A 22,089-nucleotide genomic window follows, 5' to 3' on the forward strand; every position below is an offset into this window, starting at 1 on the left:
CTGCAGCTGCACCGAGAGGCAAGCAGGACTCCCAAGCATTTTTACGGAGGGGCACCAGCATTATGGGCAGCAGCTGAAGACTACCACACTGAACTGGAAGTACTGGGAAGTCAAACTCTTATTCAGCCAGGACCTAGAAACTGCTAAAGCTCTCATGATCAAAAGCCATTACCCAATGCAGCATGATCCAGCATCTGAAAGATGTCACTTGCAGAAGATGGCTTGTGCCGATCTCTGCCTCTGTGTCACTGCAATTCTCAGTAACTACTGGAGGCAAGATTTTTAATACTACCTGAAACACTGGTAGTATTTGGTTAACCTGGATTTTCTTCAGAAGCCTCAAAACCATGTCACAAAGAATATGCGGACTTAGAACTTTCAGCTTAACAGGAGAGGCAAAAAAAAAACAACAAACAAACAAACAAAAAAGTTTTCTTTGAAGATATCACTTACATGACAAACACGTCAATCTTACACACATACATACAACACATGGAGCCTTTTCTCCTTGTGCCCCTTGAGTGTTTCCTAATACCCCAACACAGCATACACTTGGTCCTCTCCTAACTTAAGAGCCAGCATTTAAACCCATGTAGAGAAAGTGTCAAATCAACTGAATGCTCTTAAGAGTGAAATTCATCTCACCTAGTACACACGGCTCTCGCTTTGGACAACACGATCAGATGCTCATGTAGGAAATCGCACACTCAGAGGGCTGAAGTTGGCCTGTTCTAAATGTTCTGATACTCAGAAAACATGAGACATTCCCACTAAGAATGAACTGAAAATTCAGTTCAAACCTGCCTGATGCTGACACAGAACATCTCACTTCCTTCTCCCATTTTCTCTCTTCACTGAAATCCAAACAATGGATCCACAGAGTTTATTTTTAGAGTATTGTTCAATTAATATTAGTTCTCTTGATAGACAACAGAGAGTTAGAATTGCAGCTCTGCATTAAGCATGCTCATTTTTTTATCTCTAGTTATTGTACAATCATTTAATTTTATTCAAGCGAGGGTTTAAGTCCCTGAGGCAGATTGAAGTGCTGAGCCTGAGCATTCTGGTGTAAGAACAGCCCTTGTGCCTGTCGTAGTGCCAAACTTCCTTGAAAGGCTAACTTTCAACCTAGAAGCTCTTTTACAATCTGTTCATTTTAGGTATTTAAAACTGAACGTTTTCAAACATGCAGTATATCACGAAGTTGCCACAGAATACCTCTCAAAACACTCCCTATTGTTTGAATGACTTTGTACTATTGTTTATTTTATAGAAGAAGTTCCCAGACAGCCCTCTCTATATGGCAGAATCTACTTATTGAGACTGAGTTGGTACAAAGTTTATTACCTCTAGGGAGTATTTTAAACTGCCACTATACTTCACCTAGTCAAGACAGAGAACTTAATTACTTATTTTTATCCAGAAAGAAATATATACAAAACTTGAGACGCTGTGAAGCCCAAATGCAAATGACTGTGCATGAAGATCATAAGCTCAAATCTAAAATTACTTTCTCTAAAAAGCAGTAATACTAAACCTGGCATTCTTCAAAGATATTTGACAGTGCATACTGGATGTTTAACAGGATGGGATATTGTATTCTAAGGCTTTAAAAAAGGGAGTAGACTAATACCTTTGCTCTAAGGGGACTACGATTTTAAGAGGTTTTAAAAAGTATTACAAAATATTAAGAGTTTCATGGGTTCTTGGCAGCAAAGCTTATCACATAGAGCTGAAAATAATAATAAAATGTAACACAATCCTCTTCTTGTACATATGCCTTTAAGAATGTGATAAAAGAAAGCACGTTGTGTTTGGTGCGGCATTGGAATGATACAGTCCCACAACGAGATGGGAGAAGTGCTAATATGATATATAAGGAAAATCTCTTTATTTTATTAGGAGCTTCTGTATCATTAGTGGAGCAATGGGTCACATTATTGTACATGGGTAGAACACAAAATTCAACATGGTGTTTCCACATTATTATGCCTAAGTAAAAAAATGAATACAGTAAGACAAAGAATATATTGTCCTCAAAAGCAAGAGGAAGTGCTCCAAAGAAAAAATAAAAATACAAATAGTGCTTTGCTTGTTCTTGTGGTACGAACCATAACTCATGGCTCTACCCACTCTTTAACCAGTGCAAAAGCTCCAGTATCTCAATTCGTGCTAGTTGCCTCACGATCTAATGACTAACATATACAATACGATTAAGAAAAGCGGGTAGCAAAGTAACAAAACCCTCAGAAAGGAGGCTGCAGGACCCAGCCCTGCAGCTGTTACCTGCCTGCATGGAAGGGATGAAGGCCTCTCCTCTCCCTTGGCGCTGCACAGAGAGAGGAGCTGAGTGCCACACGCTGAAAGTTGGTTTTGTGAGGAAATGAGCACAGGGAAACCGAACTGCAGGCAGACACAGGTAATCCTGAACAGTGCTCAGGCACCTCCTGAGTGTGCTGGAAATCAACCAAAGAAAACTGATTTTTTAGTGAGGATTTAAAAGTCGCTTCTCCTGTCATATCAGCCGAAGCACTAGAGTCTAATCCCAGCAGATTATTACAAATCCAGAGGGTGATATTTTCCAAGCTGCCAACAGGATTTAGATGTACAATCCTAATTTATTTCAAAGGAGCGGTAGTTCCAAGCCCAGACTCTGAGAAGAGGTTTTTACATTACACACCGACGTGTCTAAAGACACCACCAAAGGTGACAGAGCGCTGTTTTGACAAATAAACTGTGAAGACAAGAACAACAAAGCTAGAGGGAACAATATATGTAATGGATTACTGATAATGTCAGAAAGTAGATGTCTCTTGCTGGAGAGAGCTACTACAGACTTGTTTACAATGAAACAAAGCAATATATAATATATTACACATTTGGGTTTTGCTTTCGAGAAAAACTCGAGGCCGTTCTGTATTTTACTTGCATTTCGTAGTATCACTGGAGGTAACTATTAAGCTCATTTTACTTGTGAGTAGGGTGAGACATAAATCCAAGGTTACAGACAAAATCTCTGATTCAGCAAAGCACTTAAGCACATGCTTAGCTGTAAACACATGTACCATCCCATAAAAGTAAAGATAATCATGTGCTTAAGTGCTTTGCTGAATCAGGGCCAAAGACAATAGCAGAGCCAGGAAGAGAAGCCAGGCATCACTAAAACAACTAGACAACTTTCCCTGCAACATAAATGTTATAAAAAGGAATAGATCATAAAGAGGATGGTTATGACTTTTTAGAAGGTTTAAGAACAGCTGTCACAGGGTGGGGGGTAGGGACTGAGAATAAACAGGCATTTCAATATTGGTTTTCGCAGCATCCTTAAGCAAGCAGAAGGTAATTTGCTTCCTATTTCATCTCTTTCAGACCTGCTTCCTCACTCAATGAAAACTATGGTGCATTACCCAGCAGTTCTACTAATTTGATTTAAGACCAATCACCATTTATTACAGTATCTTAGGCTATTAAAAAGACGATACTAGAAAGAGCAGTCAGGTAAGTGAGAGCAGGAACTACGTGCCAAGTAGGAAACAGCAATATTTTTATCCTTGTGATTTTTATTAAGTAGAAAATAAACATTGCACTAGGCATTCATTTATGTTCAGAAGTAATCAATACGACACTAACGATACAGTCAGTGTTTTTAGTGCATTAAGCACCTGTCACAGAGCACTCGATCAATGGTCTTGCTGGGGATGCTCCAGTCCATAGCACAGCCCAATCCTTTCTTGAGAGCGTGCCATGGTCTGGCACAGCGGAGCACAGTAGACCCAGACGGGCTCTGAGCAATCACTAAAATCTGAGGGATGAAAGCTGAGGCGAAGAAAGCTCTAGGGGAAACACAAGATTTGTTCAATCAGCATGCTATATGGTTTTAATACATTTTCTGAACACATTTCAAAAACCTTAAAGAATTTCTTGAGGGTCGTGTATCTGCTCCGCATTTCTTTTAGATTGGAAACTATCTTAAACTATCCAATTCAACGTTTCTCCTATATAGCATTGAGTTGAAATTACTCTCTCCTTTCTATGGAGCCAGAAACATTGTCATCTAGATTCCCTAAGTGAAGCAGCAGGTATCACGGTGCTAACCGCACATTTGGTTCAGATTAACTTATCTCCCCCTTGTGCGGGATCATAAAAAGTTAATTGGAATATGCAGCTCTTCAACACACGCCACAACATGAGCCAGGGCAGCGAACACTAAACCTAGCCAAGTGGCAGCTCTGCATTTGGAAACAAGTTAAAACCTGTCAGATCTCATTCTGAGGAAGCAAAAAAGGCAAAGTAATTTTAAAAAGATCTGGTTTCTTCTGGAGTAACCTTGCCGCTTCCTTCGGGATACACCAGAACATCACACCAAGCAAACCCTCCTTTGTCGGCAGAGAGAGACAGCTGCTGCTGTTCCAGCTCTGACCCTGTGATACATGGCAAAAAGGGGATGAAAAAAGTAAATCAGGGATGACAAAGCTGGTCAGAAACATCCAGGCAGACTAGATCTGACCATGGGCACCCTTCCTGTCACCAGACATTCCCCTGGCAGCGTTCACTGGTCTGAAGGCCAGAGCCTAACCAGGCCTGCAGCAAGCAGACATGCCTTTTGGAGCTGGTTTCTTCAGTCAGCAGTATCAACAAAGCAATCATCTGGGTTTAGATGGTATCTCATGGCCCAGTTTATGTAGTCATTTCCTTCTCAGTGCCCTAATAAATGGCTTCCTACCCTACAAAATTATTTTAAATTAGTTGTAATTAAAGAATAAATTAATAATTAACCCCCCCATCAGTGATAATACAATTTACAGCATTTTATGAATCCCACAGTTCGGTAGTCAGAGCCCCAGCATACATCAGCGTATCCATCCAGCCTCCTGCAGCTACACCACTTCTTACCAGTCCTACCAATAACCAAAAGGCTTTCAAGGATCAGGCTGAGGCCCCCCGGGGGGCCCTGTCCCCCCCTGTCCCCCCCCCACCCCCCCACCAGCCAGCGACCAGCTCCCCAAGCAGCCTTCTGGGAGTAAAGCACTGTGGTGAAGTCACCTGCAGGGACACAGCAGCACAAATGAGTATGAGTATTATACTCATACTATCTTTAATGAAAGGGTTTTTTGTGGTGGTGGTGTTCTTTTGTTTGCCTTATGTTTTGATACAAGACTGAAGATCTGTTTTCTGTGCCCAGGTGTGTCATAGCTCCTTGTGCACACTGAGTCATGTCACGCGTCCCTACCCCTAGCACCTGCGTGCCAGCAGAAAAGCAACATGCTTTTCCCCAGCTCTGTCTGTGAGACTGGGAAGTTCTTCAGAGGAACGTCTTGCTCTGGCTGAGGAGATATACAGCACCTTACACAATAAAACAGTCAGTGTTTGTAGTGCTACTGAAAAATAAATAGGCTGTACTAAACATAATTCAGCAAAAGGTATTTCAGTGGTCTTGCAAGCAGGAAGAAGAAACAGTAAATAGGAAACATCCTGACAGAGAAAGAACTGACGACATAAATAGATGGCTATTCAACACTGCTGTACAGTCTGGATATTGAATGTTTGGGAACAAATAGATAAAGAAAGCATGCTCCTTCCCTCCGACACGTGTTAGCAGAAGTAATGAATACAGAGAGCATCACTGCGAGGTTTCACTATGCATTCTGCACACAAAGAGACGTTGATTTGCCCAGAAGGAGAGATGTGTTTTATAAAATTAGCTAGTGTGTTTTTATAATAACTTCCAAGGGCATTTCCTCAAACTCCAGTGTTATCTCTGAATACACAAGTGTAAGTAACAATATCCATTGTATCAAGGCTTCCTTCAACACACAAGGATAACTTTTTTTCCCCTTCCCACAAGGAGGTACAGGGGTAGAAATTGAGAAGGCCATTAACAGCCGTGACGCGACCAAGTGTGTGAACAACCTCATCACACCAGGTAAACAGTCCAGAAAGGCCAAGCACTGGAAGCCCTGCCCTGATTTTTAGTCACAGTACCACCTACTTCTTACATGCAGGACAGTACATGCTCATTTCGCTTTTATTTAGTCAAAAATAAGACAATAATTGGATTGAGGCTTTCAGCGGAGAGGGGAGGGAAAGAGGATCTTCTTAGACTCCCTAATGCCAATCTTCATGACCTGTCTGATCTCCTCAGTAAATGCCACAAATAGGTTAATCCTCACAAATCCTCTGAATGACCTTGTCAAATCAAACTGTTCATCAGTTTGTTCTGAGGCTACCAGATAAGAATAAACAAATGAACTCATGCTGCACGTCTTCCAGCTGTCATTTAGCAGTGCTTATGGCCAAGGCTTCTTTAGTGGGCACCCCACTGCAGCAGAAACCTCCCCAGACGATGTGAGGAATGAACGGATCTTCCTGACAGCATGTGGAAGACATGCACCCACTTACATGTGTGCATGCATCCTCTGTGAGCCCTAACTATTGCTTTATCTCCGAATTTCCCAATTTTAAATATTTATTTTTGAAAACATACACATGCGCATATTAAAACCGTCACAGCATAATGCTGAGGAAGCACGTTACCAGAACGTGGCTGGGACACCCAATCACTCTTTTTATGTACAAAAGTAGTAAATGTGGCAGCGTCACAACTGCTCCCATGCACTGCTCAGCGAGTGAACCTTCTTTTGGGGCATGACAGGTCAGTTACCCCCTTTAACCTCAAGGCCATCAGAAGAGGTATTAATGTGTGATAATACCTTTGCAGTTGTCTGTGCTCAGATTGATGCCATTCATTTATTCCATGTTGGCCTGCAGCCACCCAACAGATGGCAATGACTTTTAGATGAAGCAGGGTAATTTTGAACTAGTGACCCAAAAGGTGAAAGGTTTTGTAGACCACTGCTTGCCCTCTGGCCCTAACATCTGTGAACTTGCCCTTTCCAAATACACTCAGAATGGTGCTTCAGGCACTGAAAAATACACTAAATGTGTATTTTTCACCACTTGGTTTAGTTTTCTGCCACTTCTCATAACCTTTAAAATACTGTACTATTAAGCCCCACTCCAACTGCTCACCTAACTATACCCTTGCCATTATGTCAACACCCAGAGAACAATTTTTAACAACTGCTTATCATCTTCTCTCTCAAGCACCTTTGCAATTTCTGCCATGCTACCACCTCTTCATGAACTGAGGAAAGTCTAGTCAAAATCTATTACCTTGCCTTCATGTCTTAGGAGACAGTCTTAGGAGACAGTTTTCCGCAGTGCATAGACCCCTGCAGTTGCAGTTTGCGTTCGGCCTTTCTTTCCTCTCACCTTGTTTCACCGATGTTTGATTGACTCAACAATGCTATTGTTTCTACAACTCTGACCTTGTTCAGATAGTGACTACAATTTAATAAATACTTTGAAAGTCAAAATTTGTGGATACAAGCACAATGCAGAGTAACTTGAAGAACCCCAAAGCCTCTGTGCCCACACTTCTTTTCCCTGTGGCTGATAGCCCACTTCACCCCTGAAAAAGCATACATTCTCCCATATTGCCTACCTTCTAAGCTTCTCTCTTTGTCCTGGGTTTGTTTCCTTCCCTGCTTCTTTTCTAACACAGGATATGTCAGATTTGAAGGTCTTTTCTTTCATGTACTTCATCTTCAAGACCATGTATCACAGCAGCTGGCGATTAGGCCAAATAGCAAAAGAAGACGTGCTCTGTTCTGAACCATGGAGATCTCTCTCAAGAGTCAGATGAAGGTCCACTCTTTCAGGAGCTGAACAAAGAAAAGCAAACCTCCCGGTCCTAGGAAACTGTCAATTGAATTTCTAAATTACATAAGGCTTTGATGACCCTGTTCATAAGCAGTTCACCAGAAAGATACATCATGAATCAGACTAATGGAATAACAGGACTGGGGTGCTTCTGTTGCAGCGAAGGGCAAAGCTCTGAATTTGCAAAGAGAATGATAGCAAAGAAACAGAGCAACCACAGAACAAAACAAAAACATACCAAAACAAACCCCAGTAAATCTAACCTATTTGTCATTGAGTTTTGAAGCAGTAAAACAGCTCTGTGTTTTGTAGGCTGTGGCTTCTGCATACCCACCCAGTCTGTGAGCAGACTTTTCCAACTCCATCATTAATCAACGCTTCTCTCCTCTGCAGTACTCATAACAAACCCCAACCACTAAATCCCAGTGTAAATCCTGATATTGGTCTCAGTGTGAAACAGACAGTTGACTTCAGGATTCTTCTTTACCTTCAGAAACATGAATAAATCACACACCATCAAGTTTATCATTTTTTCTCCTCAGAGAAATATGAAATATTTCTTCAGTACATCAGCTTCTTCACACTCCATTAGCAAGCAAGGTCTATTTTTCATATAATTTACCAAACCACTGGCCTAATTTCTCTTTTTTCTTTTGGAGCAGGAAACATATACAGAGCATGTTCTCCTGCTGTAAGTCACCCACAGCCAACCCTCCTGTCGTCCGTTCCAGGTTTACACATGGCTGTTGGAGTTGGCTAGCAGCTCCAGGTGGTGCAGATCCTAGGTATCTTTTCAACGGATGCTATGAAAAAAGCTGACTTTCTGGAACGGGGCCGTGCCCCCACAATCTTATTTCACAGATTCCTCATGCTGACCACCTGCAAGGAAAAAAAAAAAAAAAAAAAAAAAAAGCAACAAAACTGCACCAGAAAGGGTGCTCAAAACTCCTGAGAACTCAGCTCTTGTTTTCAAAGGTACCTCTGACAAGTGGTTGTCTCAACAGGCAGATTGAGGGTACAATGGGAACACAAATCGATGCCCTTTGAGACAGCCCCTCCAGGTCTGATCAAAGTTGAGCTGGCAGGATGGAGTGCTTATGGAGTGCTTTCCACTGCTGTGCTGGCTCTGCTCTGAGGACACAAAAGTGACCTCAGACTCCAGGCTGCCAGTTTGCTATTTGCACTTACACTTTAGGAGTAACTATTACAAAAAAAAAAAAAAAATCCTTACAATAAAATCCTCTTACTAAATGCTTTCTGCCAAAGGTGGATATAGTGTCCCATGCTCAGGACAGGACAGAAAGAAATACCTGAACTGTAGCCAAAATACAGCAAGTCCTCAGTTTTTCCCCTTGCAACTCTGTAAGGGGAATAAATTAAAAATCCTGCAGTGTGTTCAATCCATTTTCTTCCCCAAACTTCAACAATTCCCGGGAGGACCAAGTAGGAGACAGGGGAGTTTTTCACAATGAACCACTAGAACAACTGCCCCAATTCCTTCCTTACCAACTGGACATTGACTGGTGCCAGCCAGTAGCTGAGCAAAGGGAAGGAAGCGGTGTTCTATTTCCATGATCTGGGTGTTGTCTGAAAAAAAGGCAGGGGAAGAGAAATGCATTGGGAAGCAACTGCAGATCAAAAAACCTCCTCCAACATAATGGTTACAGCAGTAAAACATGCTATTAGTAAATAAATAAATCTTGAGACAGTTGCTGGTTTTGGAATGCTGAAAAAACAAACAAACATGTAAAAATCAAATACAAAGCCCCAAACTTTAGAATTATCTTCTTCATAAAGCTAAACTGATGCCCAGTTCTAAGTGCAGACAAAGCATATCTTAAACTAAATTACAGTGGTAAACTGGGGATGGCTCTACTCTCTCTCTTGCCTGGGGCAGAGAAATCAAGTTGGCAGCTGCCAGCTCCTGGAGGGACCGGTGTGCTCTTGTTGGTGAAGCTTTGTGTCAGCTACAAAAGAAAAAAAACACATTTTTTCGCCTCTCGGAGTTTCTACTACTAATAAACCACAAACCTGTTTCTTTCCTCCTCCATTCAGAGTGATCTCTAAGGATGGTTTCACAGGTGGGGCCAGGTGGCTTCAAAGCTGCCGTCCAGCCGTGCATGCTCAAAACAGCAGAAGCAGCATTGGCTTCTTCTAACCCCTAAACGTGACCGGTCATGCTGGATCTGGAACCAAGGGGTCCCCGGGTTCTTCTGCAGGTTTAATCCAGTGCAACAGGATATGTCCAGGCAGCAGAGCTCCACAGCAAAATAAAATATTTGAGGGCAGCACACTGTGTTAGAACATCGGTGGTCCGACAATCGCCCAGGGTCAGATAGGGTTGTAGCAACCTGACCTGTATCTGTGGGATTTTTTCCACTAAAATTTCCATTTCCCCTGAACCGACTGATGACTCTTAAAACTGTTCAGTAGCATGGGTCTATTACTCCTTCTTTGCACAGGCACAACCAGACTGTAACATAAAACATTTATTCCAGAGCCAAACGTGTATTCAAAACATTAACTCCAGCAAAAGAAACAATCAGACACAAGAGCTTTCTGTTCCATTCCCAACAGTACACTTAGTAAGAAGAGAATGACTTTATCAACAAGCAGTAAAAACCTTCGTTTCCCATGTCTGAAAGAGATTTCATTAAATGCTTCCCTTCACTAGGTGCAGATCATTATATTTCTCATAGACTGTAAGCAATGTGAGCCTGTGTCTGCACGAGGCCCGAGCCCTGATTGACAGCTCTAGGAATTACAATAAATACCCCAGGAACACAGGCAGTGCTTTCATAGGAGTCCACTGGCAAATGGAGCACTTTCTTACAGAAAAAAAAAAAAAAAATAATGAAAAAAATAAAAGCTGCTAAAGCTCCATTTAATGCTGTTGTTCAGAAGAGTGTTGTAAGAAAAACACTGACCCAGCAGAGACAGTCTGCGTTTACCTATCGCTGCAGCATGCCGTCTCCACTGCAGCATCTGGCCAGACCCGGGGCACGCTCCCTGCTGCCAACCACAGGTACGTCCGCACACAGCCCCTGAAGACTTGTCACCTTCGGAAACTCGTCCTTGGACCAACAAGGATACAACAACAGCAGGTCCCTGTCTGAGCCGGCCAACCCCGAGGCCTGCGCTTCCCCTGCCTGCCAGCCCACCCAAACCTCTCATGACAAATGCATGCGCTTCGAATACCTGCCAAATCCCTCCTCACGCTGGTGATGGGAAGCTGCCTGGAATTTCTCAAAGGGTTTGGCTGTATTATTCATGCATTGACAGCCTCCTTGGCAGTGATAAAGGCCACAGTGATGGTGAAAAAAGCTAATTCACAGCCTAAGAAGGATTAATCTTGCTACTGTAAAACGCCTTGGCTACAGTGAGATTCAACCACTCAGGGGACAGACATCAGCCAGAATTACACCAAGTACATGCAGAAGATTATGCTTTTCTTGCAAACATGGCAGAGAACAAATAACTTCAAGGTAGTCTTTTGAACTACATTCCTTTCTTACAGATCAGTGATACCCCAAAAGTTGTGAGGGTCACACGTCACTCTTCCTGCTGCATCTCCTCCAAACTTAAAACTGCTCAGAGAAATAACACAGCCCCGACTCCGGCAACGAAACTGCACCATTACTTCACTCCGGGTAAGCAAGGAAAATCTACCTCCAACCCCCCTACTAATGAAAATTTTCTTAAAACCCAAGATTCAATCATTTTCAACCCAGTTGTACTTCCTTCCCACCGGAACCAACTTGCCAGCTGGTCACTGGCTAGTAGCCATGGCCACTTTCTGCTACAGCCACAGCACGGCGGTCCCACGATGGCGCAATCAATCCCACACCCATACGCTACAATCGTGCCCAGCAGCTGGGGAGTATCATGCAGTGCTGGTGCACAATTCAAGCACAATCCACCACTATCATCACCCGGAGACCATGTACAGATCACATTCCTGTAGCACGTAGGAGAGATTACAAGCTTAACCACGTGCATTTACTTTCCAAAAAAGGTGTGTAAAACAACAAAAAAACAAAGTACAAATACAAACAATTTCAAGCACAAATACAGGCGGAGAATGGGTGGAAAATGGATTGAGAGCAGCCCTGAGAAGGACCTGCGGGTGCCGGTTGACAAAAAGCTTGACACGAGCCAGCAATGTGAGCTTGCAGCCCAGAAAGCCAGCCGTGTCCTGGGCTGCATCCAAGGCAGCGTGGCAGCAGGGTGAGGGAGGGGACTGTCCCCCTCCACTCTGTGCTCGTGAGACCGCATGTGGTGTCTTGCATTCAGCTCTGGGGCCCTCACCACAAAAAGGACATGGAAGTACTGGAATGAGTGCAGAGGAGGACCATGAGGAAGCTCAGAGGGTGCTCATGAGGATGCACCTCTCCTGTGCAGACAGACTGGAAGAGTTTGGGGCTGTTCAGCCTGGAGAAGAAAAGGATCCGGAGAGACCTTAGAGTGGCCTGCCAGTGCCTAAAGGGGGCTACAGGAAAGCTGGGGAGGGACTCTTTGTCAGGGGGTGCAGCGATAGGACAAAGGGTAATTATGGCTTTAAACCTAAAACCAGTAAGTTTAGTTTAGATATTAGGAAGCAATTCTTTCCCGTGAGGGTGGTGAGGCACTGGCACAGGCTGCCCAAAGAAGCTGTGGATGCTCCGTCCCTGGAGGTGTTTGAGGCCAGGTGGGATGGGGCTTTGAGCAGTCTGGTGTACTGGGAGGTGTTCCTGCCCATAGCAGGGGGTTGGATTTGTTGATCTTTAAGGTCCCTTCCAACCCAAACCATTCTGTGATCTATGATAACTTGCAAGCTTCTGTTCAGTTCCTAATTTCTTCACTGTCTAGGCCCTTTATAAGACAGCCTGTCCTTTCGAAAGGGATGTGTATGCTACAGGCATGAGGCAGTACCGGCAGGGAACAGGAGCCTATCAGTAGTGAGAGGCTCCCAGAACCACATCAATACAAGGAAATGCAGATGCACTAGTACAGCTGTAACGCATTTGTACTTTAGCTTAATTTTTTTCATTCCTCAAGGCATGTTTAAATACTATCTCTGAATAAACACTAGCAAGAGTTGTATGTTTGCATGAAGGGAAAGCTGTATCCCTTTCTCCGACGCCAGCCAGCACCATTAAACACACCACAGACGTGCACATTTTATAAGAAAGGAAAGCAAATGGAAAACAGTTCCACACTGAAATGCGGGGAGTGATCCACTCAGAGGCTCTTAATGCTACTGCGCTGATTGCCCTTACATGCTAGTAGAGACAAAGGAATGCAATTTGATTGTGCATTTATAAGATGAAATTATATTCCCCTATTTAGCTCTTTCTGAAGCATTTGCAGTTTTTCAGAAAATGCCATCAACATTATAAATCTCCTAGGCCTAATAGAATGGACAAAGTCGGAATAATCAATTCTTATTTATTAATCAGCCCCTATCATGATGTTCCATAATCATTATACTACAGTTTAGACACAATAATAATGAAGCTAACAGAACTAATGCAATTTGCGGTGAGTAAGATGTTGGCAGGCAATGGCAATAACATTTCTTGATAATAATACAGGAAGGCAAATAGGTCTTGGGCATAAGAGAAGATATTAAAATGGACAAAAACACACTAGGGAAGGAGGTTGTAGATGTACATATTTTCAAGTTATTAATTAAAAAAAAAATGAAGATAATAATGTTGGAGAGCCAATCTGGATCGTCAGAAATGAAGGGTTTAGGGTTATATGAAATCACTTTTACTCTCAAGGAGGCACAGTAACAGCATTTGAACATCCTCACAGAATCTGAATGCACAGTGAGGTTACAGGAGTCAGATAAAGGAAAAAATGAACATTTCCCTTGGAAGAAAATTCTTTAATTATAAAGTCATCTGACAGGGACTGTGCCATGGAAAGCCTGCAAATTCTTCCTATTTGTACATAGTAAAAACAAGAAACATCCCCTAAACCTCTCTGCTGCTTGGTTCTCCTTGCCTGTGTGAATAGAAGAGCTTAAAAAACGGGTAAGGGAGAAAAGCACAAAGCAAGGAATGGTTCTTAGATCCTTGGGAGCAAAGCCTACTGCAAATGACACATTGCTGGGGGTGCTTTTAGTTCTCAAAAACATCCTTGTTCCAATGATCAGAGGAATTTCTGGGTGAGAGGGATCACTGCACCACAGAAGACACAGTTCAAAGGGACAGCAAGCCACACAGAATAATTCTGTGGCAATATGACCCCTTGAAATGCTCACAGAAACACAGACCTGCACCTTAAAAATCTCAACTACTAAAAAAGACAGGGTGGAAAAAAAAGGAAAAGAAAGAAAAAAAAAACTTGTTTATAATAAAGACTACATTCTGTAGCAATTTCCTAGATTCCTGGGGTTAGAAATCTAGATTGCCAATGGATAAGTGAGCCTTAAAATCACATCCCTGCTGACAAAAATTCATTTCTTATAACCGTCTCCATTTACCGGAATGTTGAATCTTTCCCATGGGGAAGGAACAAATGAAAATGTTATTTCTCTGCTCATGAACTCATACCTTTCTGTCTGCTTTTCACTGTTGGCAATTTCATTCTCTTCCAAATTTGACTAAAGCCTGTGACCTGAGGGAAATAATGTCTATATAATAATCTTCTGAAACTCTAATTCTGAGTCATGTTTTTTTGGATGTTGCCTCGCACTTTATGAAAATTGCACTGAGCTATGAAATGTAAGTGATGTGATGTCTCTGCCTTAACATAATCATTTTGTCTGGTGAACATGTTGCAAATAATAATAATAATAATAAAAAGGGAGTCTCCTTTGAAAGTAACAAAAATAAAATAAAATTAGAAAAAAAATCCATGCCTAATGGCAAAAAAGATGTTGTGGCACCCTGTTCCATAGGTTTATTTTCACTGCCCCATGGAAACAACCACTCACTACTGGTAGCAAATTAACGGTGTGAGAGGCGAGCTGAAACATCATGGCACTGTGGCTGAGCAGCTTAATAGCCCTAAAGCGCCCTTGACTGCGTGCTGCGGGGGACCCTACTAAATCCTGGCACAAAATGTCACATCAGCACTTTGCTCCCAGTGCCTTGGCCGGGCTGAAACCCTCCATTTGCATGTGGGGAGAAATCAGAAACAAGTTCATAAAACACCAAATGCCTGGAAAACATAATTATTGGCTAGGGTCTCCTGAGCAGCTTGCTGAGCAAATTCAGCAGTGGGGATATTTGCAGTTGATCAACTGTTCCCCCAAAAGCAGAAATAACCACAGTATCTGTTTATTGAATCCACAGCCACACATCCCTTCCTGACTCTACAAATCTATACAAAGTTGTACATAACCAGATGTTTATTTTATTTTTTTATCCACACTGACCCATAAAATCTACAATATAGTAGATCAAATGGTGGAAACTATTAAAACTTGCCCTAAATAAAACTGGTACTGCCATATGTTTCGGGCCTTCCTCCATGTGAAGCTCCACTTCGTTCCACAGATGTAAATCTGGAATGACTTCATCTAGATCAACGGTTATTCCACAGATGCAGAGGTACAGACTTTTCTTTTTCAAATGGGCGTTTGAATTTGGTCCCTAATGTTTTGGGGGACAAATACACGTCTCCAACTTAGAAATTCAAAACAAGTGAGGAATGTTTTAGCTCGCTGCAGAAGAAAAGCTTGGCAAAGACAACCCAAGAAATTTTCAACTGTGAAATACTTGAACATTACATTTGCAGTGAACTCAAGCACACAGGACTGCACGTGTGCTGCCAGGCAAATATCCGGTAAGATACATTTTCACAGTACCTTCTATACCTGCAGAATAGTAGCTAGAAAGTTCACCGTGAATTGTGCAAAATGGGGAATCTGACAGCCCAGACCTCAGGCAGCACACAACATATTCCAGCGTCATGTGAAAATTCATTTTGTCACTCTGACACCACCTGAAAAAAACGCCTGAGGTACCTCCTACATGAACTCTGATAAACTGTGATCTTAGAAGAGGAAGAACTTTGGGTCCCGACTACACCTCAGGCTTTGCAAGCTGCCACACTTTTCATTGGCTATTTTGCAATGAATTAAAGCATTTATTGTACTTACTCTTCTGGTAGCAGCCTAAGACTACCAGCATGGAAAGTACGTGTATGGCCCATGTATGAACGAGGGAATGAAAAAGCATGGCAAAGGGGTGTCTGCGGGGGCACAGCAGCAATGAAAGAAGAGGACATAATAGTTATGGAAGGAGGACCCCGATCCTGGTCTGCTGCATAACAGAACCGACTTCAAGCATGGGCCTGAACTAAGACAGCAGATCACCAATCTCCTGCAGAGCTCAACCGTGCAATCAGTCCACATCCCCCAAAACGAACCCTGCAGCAGTTTATTTCAGTCAAATGAAGGATACAGCTAGTCCTGTGCATCACTGAGAGGGCTCCGGCAGAGGGTGGTCGCTGTGCTGGGTCATATGAACCCACCTTGCAACCCAGTCCCCCAGCCACTGAAGAAACACCAACAATCCCAACAGCTTATGCAGACCTGGGGATCTGAGCCAATACAACACTAATGAATGCTTTATTAGTGAGTTCCATAGTTTTCAGTCAGGCTTAGCACAAAAAAAAAGTTTATCTGTTTTATACCAATCATTTCCTCCATTTGCCTTCCACACGCAAGAAGTTTTTTATAAGGCACCTTCAGAGCCTTACATAAAATCTGTTTGAGAAGCGCACACTGTTAATTTTATTGTTGTTAATAGTGGTGCTGTAATGCATTTTTCAAAAAAACTCTACAACTTTTACATGACAATGGTAAAAGGTTCATTTTAAATAATCAAGAAAGAAATAATTTCCATTAGATAAAGCAGTCAATAGCATCAGAAACGTGGCTGCAATTACTTGTTGCACTTTACAATGAAATCCTTGTAGTATAATAACCACAAGATGATGAAACACATTTTGTCTCCATTTCACATGACTGACCCCAATTTTACCAAGGACATCTGAACACATTTAACATACTGAAATCTTCCATTAGGATAATGAAAATACACATTATTGAATTCTGTATTTGCTTTATAGTGCTACAAATAGCAAATTCAATCTTTCTTACTTTTGGTGGAGACTACACCTGCATAATTGTTCACATTTCTCAGAGGCTGGAATAAGCTACGAAATGAAGAAAGAGGAAGATGTTGACCCCACAATCCATTATGAAGCACTTATGTGATTTTATTTGCTGTATGTGTTCAGTAAAAAGATTGTGTATAACCTAGCAACCTACAAAAAATAGCCAAATATCCTCCAACCCCCATACTAAAACAAATAAACTGTGATGTACAGTGCGTAGTTAACAACAGGTGCCACAGTGCAGTAAGGGAGCAACTGCCAGAAGTTATAGCCATGGAGGGAAACTCAACGCTGCTTAGAGATAAAAATGCCTTGCTTAAAAATCACCATCTCATCCACAACCCTAATATGGAAACCTCTCTGCTAGTTCTTTTGCTAGCCTTTTTAAGAGAGGAAACCACTCATGGAAAACTCCTATCACAGTCAGAAGTCAGTCGCAGTTTTTACTTGTTAAGTGCCAATGACACCTACCTTGTACTCCGTCCCACATCTGTCTTTGCTTTGCATACAGCAGTTTGCTTTTCTGTAGACCTTATGAGACATTCTCATCTCTCTTCTTACCATAGATCTCAAATCACTGAAATTGAAGCCCTACGACTGATGCCCTGGGAAACACTAAGAATTGATTTGTGTCAGAGAAAAAATAAAAATAATAATAAAAAAAATCCAGTCCCCTAGGCTTCTGGTTGAATACAGTAAAGATGATGCTTGTAGACTACTGGATATGATAAACATTTCTATCTCTCTTTTTTTTTAAGCCAGTGGCTCAATATTTTCTTTTCATTAGCTTTAAACTTCACTGCAGTGCTACAATTGTGAGTCATACTTGCAGAGTCCCTGATGTTTCATTTGGCTTCTATTTCAGTTGCTTGTACTCAGACACCAGGAGAAATTGAAAAAAATAGCCAGCCATCACCCCACTCCTCTCCAGAAGCAATGCTTCATGTGTAGTCACTTTTTTCCTACTCAAAAATAAAGAGTCCAATCATGGATCACAGCTTTCATATGTTAAATGTTCAATATAATCTTCTGAGACATTTACATGTTATGTATTCTACTGTCATTGCTCAAAACAATGTATTAAGTCTGCCTGGCAATGAAATTTGGATCATTAACATCAACTCCCCTCAACAAAAGAGTATCCCTTTCCCTCTGTCTCCCTACTGCAATTCAGATTCTCAAACAAGGGTTCACATTGCTCTGTGAATAGAAGGAATTTAATCTCAGACAGATTTAAAGTCTGTTCTCATACAGAGAAAGCTTTGATGTTGAAAATTACAACACAAGTCAACAGGAAAGACATTCAGCACTCTGATTGCAATCCCAGCATCTGGATTGCAAATCTGCTATGCTTTGCTGAAAGATGGGTATGACTGACAATGAAGTTCACCATGCAAAGACAAAGTCTGAGCTTCCAAAATTCCAGAAACAACCATGTAATATGCTAGCCAAGATCTGGTAAATATACCGACAACCAGGAAGGAGTGACATTAAGGGATGCCTCAGACCCTGGATTCAGCTGCTGGACCTCCACACCACTCAAACTTCCCCCAGAGCAGCCGATGGCTCAATCTAACTGGAGTATTTACCAACAATGCAAAAGCTCCAATAAGGTATATATGGCTCAGCAGCGGTGCAGAGGAGTTTTGACATAAGCCATGTCTCTATTTGTGGCAGCTGGAGGCACAGCATGCTATAGGCACTAATAATTCAGTGTGCTCCTCTGACAAGATGTTCTAGATGCTGCTCTACCTTTGATTCAATTTTTCTGAACACAGCAATAGAGGAGATGGAGAGATCAAAAATGTTGTGCTCATGACTTACAGCCTCACCTAAAGATAGTGGATTTTACTGTTGTCTATCTGTCCTGCATGACTTTGACCTTGAGCAACCACATGACACCATACTAGCGACAAGAAGGCAGTGAAAAATAAGAACCTCCTCCCAGAGTCTGGTGTTTCATAGTTACCACAGACAAATGTGTAATTGCAAATATCTAAATACAAAGCACTGAAGACCTTGGAAGGCAAATTGCCTTCATTTGTGTTTATGCGTGCTTCGAATCTCACTATCTGATCTCTAATGCAACCATTCAGATTTATTTTGAAAGAAAAAATGTTATTGCATGTTGCAGTCTGGAAGTTCTATTAAAACTTACAGACTCTGGTTTTCTGGCTTTCACCAGAGTGCCAAATTTACCTCCATCTACTTCAGCTGACGGAAGCTTAGTTACAACAGTGATACATTCGAAGAAGATCCTCTCGAGGCAAAAACCTGTTCTGTAAAGCACAATCTGAGCTGCGATTGAAAGGCTGGCTGGAATTCTGAAACCATTCAAGTTAAATGGATTGATTAAAGAACAATTTCAACTATGGAAATTCAAGTTAGAATGGTTCTATAGCAGTCACTTTGAGTGATATGAGATGTATTCTCCATGCCATTACGCTACTTTTCCTCCAGTGCAGTTCTATTTCAGTGTTTACTAATTCCAGTTAGAGGGAGGCAATCAAAATTAGAGTCAAATGACTCTGATATAAAGACATTCTCAGACTTCTCCACTCCATTAACATCAATTTCTGCACTTCATTAACACCAGTCTTATTCTGGTGTAACTGCATTGGTTTCGAAGGATTTACGCCACCCTGATGTCAGCATTAAAGACACGGGAAATCAGACCCTATTCCTGTAACCATTTTTTCTAGAAAATATTGCTTCCCTCATTCAATTAACACTAAAGTGACATAGCAAGAAACACACGACTGTACTGGGAAAACGTGATGGCTGAACAATCTAGGAGATAAGAACTGTATTTAGGTTCTGACCCAAAGTCTACTGAAGTCAGTGACTTTTACATCAAACCCTTTACTCTCTCTTTAACCAATACTCTCAGCAACGAGGATGCTACAAGTTGCCAGAAGCAGCATTGCCCTGCAGTGCTAAATGGATTGACCATTGAACTCTGGTGGATAAAAATAACAGAACCGATAAAGACACGGCAGCTATTTCCACTGTTGTCCATTTCACACTAAGCTAGTGATTCCCACATAAATTGAATTCAATGAGGGACTCCGTAATACAACAATATATGACAGCATGCAAAATTTTAGGTGAGCATATGCACAGATGCACATTTGTGCACACAAAAAAATCAACTACATGTATCACAGAAGACAATCAGGTCTATTAATTTCAAGTCACTGAGAATTAGACACACTGAGATGAAACAAAGAATTTGCGTAGGCCTCAATATGCTTTAAGTAAGGTCTAACATAAAAAGATGTGTGGGTCTGAAGTACAGTAGCCTTTTAGATATTTCAAACACTGGAGTTTAACAGAATGAAAATGTGCCATAGTAGCGTTAGTCCTAGAAAACACACATACCAGCCTATTTGTACGCGGCTGTGAATAAACAGTTGACATTCTCTGCATTCACTCTGAAATGCTTACATAAAAATTTGTCTGTGACATAAATAATCTAGTAGTGTAAATCCCCAAATGTGACAACTTTTTCAGTACTGATGCCTAATATTTTCAAATAGAATCAAGTACAATTCATATTCTCATACAACTATAACAAATAGGAAGAAATCGATGGCAGAGTGTGTTAGTGCTTACCAGAAACAAGTGCAGTTTCCACATTTCACTTAAAAATGGGTAGATGATACTAGCAGAAAGATTATACGGAAAACCAGTCAGAAGATAGGGAAGCATTTTTCTATTTTTAATGCAAACACACAGGAAAATATCATTCCAGCCATGTTGATAAGTATGCAGTACTGATGCTGCTGAACAGAAACACCCTGTTGAAATGTTTGACAGCAAAAAATCTTGAAATGGGCTTCATTTTTTCTAGTTCTAGTTTTACTGCATCTCAAAAACATTAATCATCTACCAGAATATTGTGATTCCATCCATTCCCAGAAGGATCTAATATTTTATCTACTCTGTGTAGAGCACTGGCCCTTCAGTCTTAATTAGGGAGTACAGGACTCCTATAATGAAAATAAATGCATGTTGTAATTACCATGACATGATTCTCAATCAATTATTGCCACAAAATGAAAATAGTGCGTTGTCTCTGAGGTCAAATAATGTTTTTAGAGAGCCCCACTATGGAAAGCTGTACTTCTGTCCCTAATGCAATATATCCCATGTAGTTCTATCAAAATGAGCAAACCTGCTTACAAAGTTGTGCAGGGTTGACTTCTCATCTGCTGGCATTTTATTGTTGTTGCTTTATTTTAAGTAACCCCTCACATGTGCAGGAACCTCCAGAAGAACGAAAGGCAGAATAGCTGCTGGGACTTTAATTCAGCAGATCACCAATACCACAAAGGCACTGTACCTCCTTAGGAAAACAAACTGCTATGACCACATACCACTGCAGTAACAGAGATGACCTGGGGATGTGTTCAGGTGGCTGTGATTAAACAACTGCCAACTCGCTTTCATCATGAAAAGAAAAGTCTGTCATATGGACTGACCAGCTTAAATTTGCAAGCAGACAACATTAACACAGATTAACTATTTATACATGTAAGTTACCAGGTCTGCATACGAAAGCGCAGATCTTCCAAGCTGGTGAAAATACTCAAAAAAGCGTTTTCGTTTTCCAGTAGCAAAAAAGTTTCATATCAAAATAAATGCTTAATTCATACGGAAATGTGAAATCCATGGGATTAGACTCAGCAGTATTATACCAGGAATGCAAAAATTGTGTTTCAGTATTGATTAATGCCAGCAAGGCTTGAATTTGCATGTAATTTACAATCACTTCCTTCAATAAATGCCTTCATTTAGTATTATTATGAGTTTGGCATGACAAGATTATTACAAATCACTCTCTATCAGGAAGAATCAGTAAGAAACACACCATTTATTGGGAAAAAATGCAACAGACATGATTGGGTGAGAAGGTATAAACTTGGTTTATGTAGAGAGTGCTGTACATTACTCAAGTGTGCAGGTGTCACGTGCTGATTGGGAAAATTATTAGTTCTGCTTCAATTGTGCTCACAACATGCTACATCCAAGCACATGGAAAAGATAGTCCCTTCTCTCATGGAGACTGCAGTCTAAATAGATTCTCTTGTACTGGGCAAAGGATAAAGCCAGGCGAGCACTGGACAGCACTAAAGGGAGGTCAGGCAGCAGTGTATGCGCCAGCCAGCTTTGAAAAAAGCATTAAGCTTCACAAGCCAGGCTGTCAAGAAAGGGACTAAGAGCTCTGATTTGCATGCAGTGATAGAT

At 41.5% G+C, this 22,089-nt stretch overlaps 1 protein-coding gene across 10 annotated transcripts in view; it reads right to left on the bottom strand.

The window, feature by feature from the left end:
- Positions 1-22,089, bottom strand: part of AUTS2 (activator of transcription and developmental regulator AUTS2) — a 759,649-nt gene that overhangs the window by 376,194 nt on the left and 361,366 nt on the right. The window lies entirely within an intron of this gene.

Source organism: Oxyura jamaicensis, chromosome 19 (genome assembly GCF_011077185.1).
Source record: "Oxyura jamaicensis isolate SHBP4307 breed ruddy duck chromosome 19, BPBGC_Ojam_1.0, whole genome shotgun sequence".
In the NCBI taxonomy this organism is placed as follows: Eukaryota; Metazoa; Chordata; class Aves; order Anseriformes; family Anatidae; genus Oxyura; species Oxyura jamaicensis.